Here is a 4,438-nt window from a genome sequence, read left to right as displayed (position 1 = left end):
GAGTGCCGACCGGTACTAGGTCGGGATCTAACTGGTATTGGGTCTTGATCCACATGATTCTGACTGCTACTGGGTCGGGATATAACTGGTTGATCCACAGAGTTGCTACCGATACTGGGTCCGGGTCTCATTCTTACATCCACAGAGTACCGACCGTTGCTAGGTCGGGATCTAACTGGTATTAGGTCGGGTTCCACAGGATTCCGACTGGTACTGGGTCGGGATTGAGGTTCAGGTATATGACTGGTATAGTTCGGTTCCAATTCTACATATAACTCCAGAACCGGTAACCTTTGTGAAAAAGTAGACACAATTCCTAAAATCATTTCGAATGATTGTTGGTTCATTACCGGTACTAATTGGTAGTCACGTTGGCCATCAGTGGACATGTTAAATCTGGCCTGGATTTCCAGATTTGCATTGCTAGAATTGTACCCAACTAATTTATAAATCTCATTCAGAAGATAATCAAAACTGTGGTCCACGGTTAACGGTAATGAGTATTTAGCTCGGGTACTGTAATAGACCCTGTCATCATTATATTGGATTTCCCCTCCAATATAAATTTTCACACAAATAGTTGTCATTTTTAATTTCGATTGGTCTGGCAATTTCAAAAATAACAACATATAAGTAATTAAAAATTTTGTTGCCATTGGTAAAAATATTCTAGACAATTTTGAATAATTATTCTACACTATTTTGGAATTTCATAAATTAATATGGCAACATTCTAAACTATATTGGAATTTTTTAAATTATTATAAACCATTTTGGAAGGTTGTAAACAATTCTAAATTTTCTTGACAATATTATAAAAAATAAAAAAATATTTTGGAATGAAGTAATTAATTATAAATTAAATTAAATTAAAAATAACATAAAGAAAATAAAATTACCTCAATCAAAAACCGATCGATCTGACTGTCAGAGCTCCGTAAGGAATCTGAAAAGCAAAAAGTTCCTAAAACAATTCTAAATCATTTCATAATTAATCAAAATTATTTCAGAATTAATAAAATTATTTTAGAATTAATAAAACTTTTAAAATTATTCTGCACCATTTTTTATTTTTTTCAATTAATATGACAATATTCATAATTTAAATAATTGCAAATTAAATAGTTACATATTTAAATAATTGCAAATTAAATAGTTACATATTTAAATAATTACAAATTAAATACTTCTAAATTTAAATTATAAATAAAATAAATTTAAATTTAAAACAAATTAAATTTAAAATATAAATAAATTAAATTTAAATTATAAATTAATTAAATTTAAATTATAAATAAATTAAATTAAATTATAAATTAAAACTTACTGTGAGAGAGCGCACCCCGTGAAAGCGACGACACTCCGCAGATTTTATAAACTAATTCAATGCAATTCCGGAAAAAAAAATTTCCTGAAATTCCATCTATTTTCGGAAAAAAAAATTCCGAAAACAGAGGCTGTTTCCGGAAAAAAAATTTCCGGAAAGGGTAGATTTCGAAAAACATAGCTGATTCGGGTATTTTTTTAAATTTGATATTAAATTTGGATATTAATAAAAAATTCGGCAGAAAATACCACTATTGGAAAAAAATAGAATCAGGATCGGTTATATAAGTATATTAGTATCAGTTCACAAATGACATGATCAGGGCGATACAGATATCAAACAAATCTATATCGGTTTTACGACCGATCCTAATAGTCACTATCTGGATCGGTTGTTACTAAGAACCGATCCAGATAGGAATCATCAAGATCGGTTCTTAGCTAAGAACCGATCCAGATGACTACTTATCTGGATCAGTTCTAAGCTTAGAACCAATCCAGATAAGAGATCATCTGGATCGGTTGTACTGTAGAACCAATCTTGATGTATATTTTAAATTATATTTTTTTTAAAATTCAGAAAATAATTATCTGGATCGGTTCTTATGTAAGAACTAATCCAGATTGTTGCCTATCAGGATCGATCCTGATAGTTATTTTGCCTTTTTTTTAAAAAGAAAATGCTATTTGGATTGGTTCTTAACTAAGAACCGATCCTGATGCTTTATTGAATTTTAAAAAAATATTTTTTATTAAATGGCCAGCTTTCATATATATTTAACTGGCCAACATGCTAATTTATCACAAATCCTAAATTCAATATGACACATCCTAAATTAATTATATATCATACACATCCTAAATTATTACAAAAAATGCATGTTCATGCAAATTCAGATAACACATCCTAAATTGTTGTACTTCTTCTCGCCTTTATCTCATTTAGCAAAATTTGGACCCACATTAGGCGAAAGTTGGCCAAGCGTTGTGCCGTATGTTTAGTGGAAATATCCTGCATTTTTTAGAATTTAGAAGGAGCATGTACAATTAAATTTTGTATTTTATTATATTTGAAGCAACAATGCTTATTTTTTGAAAATTTATAAATGCAAATATACCTTTAATTTCGGAAAAACATCAAGGAATTCCTTTATTATGTCTTGCATGAGCAACATGGTATAGCCGGCTGGTTGTTGTGGGCACTATATAACAAGTTTGAAAAAAAAAATATTTGTATTACGAGCATACAAATGGCTTATATGTATATTCACAAATTTGTGCATATAGGTCATTATAATCATATTGCAATAGAAACTATTACCTTGCAATCGTTACGAACCGTTAAAGAAGTACCCATTTCCCTTATGAAGACGCTGTTGAAATATGAAGACATTCAACAATCAGTACTTACGAGACATATTTAAAATGATAATATAATAATAAAATCATTAGCATTCTAAACAAACGTAAATTTTAGGAAGGCACTTACTCCTCGACAGCAGCAGTGATCATTAGCATTTTTTTGCTCTTCTTATCGGAATCGTACACGTACAATGCACGTTCTCTTGGCATAAGCACGGCCAATATCCAATGATTTCTGCATGTTAGGTTTGTAGCATGTCACATTCTATAGTTTATATGAATTGAAAGAAATATAATAAAATTAGAATATATATATGTATAACACTAACATCTGATGGTAAGGTATGAATATCAATCTCTTATCCCGATTTTCTTGGAGTGCTTTCCCTATGTATTAAAGAACACGTCCTCGGTCATCATTCAACAGGGTGGCATTCATTCGACTGGGGTCCATGAAACCAACCTACTCATCGGGAAATTCCTCCTTGATGAATTTGTGCCAATACCTACAAAATAAAGACATACCGGTGATCTCAATTTTGTGAAATTTGAATTATAGGTACTAAATTATGCAATTATTATGAATATTAACTCACAGCATCCAGATCTGAACAATTGGTACAGTGAGCCACTCCCGTGGTATAAGCAAGGTCGCATAATCATCTACATAGACGCATATAAAGTCATCTGAACATAAAAGATCAAGTGGCGGATCGATTTTGAATGGACCTCCTTATCGAGCTTTTATCTTCCTAGTCTCCATTTGACATGCCTATGCTCAACCGACAAATCAAGGACCTCTTCTAGTGTCAATGCACTTGTTGACCCTTGGGAAGATGGGTCACTAGATGCTTTCTCATCTACAATCGCCTGCATAGCATCTTTAAGCCTACTCTAGAAGTTCTCACCGTTATAACCTCTGGATCCTAAGAAATGCGGATACTCGTTGTGGGCCTGATTCGCCTTTCCAATCTTGCTGACAGTCTACAATGTCAAGAAAGAAACAATTGGCCTTAATTATAAAAAAAATTTGAATTCTTAATTACAAATAAGGTAGGTGGTCCATAGAAATAAATATACATCAAATTTCTCCGTCTCTCGGTACTTGACAAATATACTTCTGTCACACCCCGCGGCCACGGGATGCGACAGTACCCCGCCGTAAGCATACAACTCCGTGTATACTTACAAGGCAATTCAATTTACATTCAAACATTCACAACTAATAATATAAAACAGAGTTTATAGATGTAAATCGGAGTACACAGTCCGGTCAGGATATAATACATCAAAAGTATATCTCATCCGGATACCAACCACAAGGCCTAACCTAGAACTATACAACAAAATATATATATCTAGGGTCATATAAGGGTATACTACCAAAGGCCTATTACTTGCATGCCTCCCCGGAATCAGTCGCACCAGAACCTGTAAAATAACCCAAAGGGTGGGGGTGAGAATAAATTCTCAGTGCGAATTTGCCACAGTTAGATTATTGGACTTGCAATCAAACTCCATATTCAAAAATGAAACCCATTCAATAGCAATTCAAACCAATACATATTCATAATAAAAAAGAATGCATATGCTCGACAACAAAATAATAAACCGAATCACAGTTTACGGAATTTCCAAGGTGAATTTCCAAAATAAACACGTAGTTGGCTTAACTCGACTCATTAGGGCTTGTAACAACTACAGATGTTCTTTCGAGCTGGACCCTTTATCAAACCCACATCTGTAGGGT

The 4,438-nt window shown here is 32.7% G+C and overlaps 1 long non-coding RNA gene across 1 annotated transcript; it reads right to left on the bottom strand.

Moving 5' to 3' along the window:
• Window positions 1-2,815: 2,815 nt before the first annotated feature.
• On the bottom strand, window positions 2,816-3,361 carry LOC144544928 (uncharacterized). The gene is made up of 3 exons (XR_013508361.1): window positions 3,285-3,361; window positions 3,018-3,194; window positions 2,816-2,923 (listed from the first exon to the last, which is right to left on the bottom strand). It is a non-coding gene; the product is annotated as an uncharacterized LOC144544928 (long non-coding RNA).
• Between the last annotated feature and the right edge of the window lie 1,077 nt (window positions 3,362-4,438).

Source organism: Carex rostrata, chromosome 27 (genome assembly GCF_964058835.1).
Source record: "Carex rostrata chromosome 27, lpCarRost1.2, whole genome shotgun sequence".
NCBI classification, from domain to species: Eukaryota; Viridiplantae; Streptophyta; class Magnoliopsida; order Poales; family Cyperaceae; genus Carex; species Carex rostrata.
The sequence above is the reverse complement of the archived record's forward strand: the minus strand, read 5'-3'. Positions and strand labels throughout refer to the sequence as shown.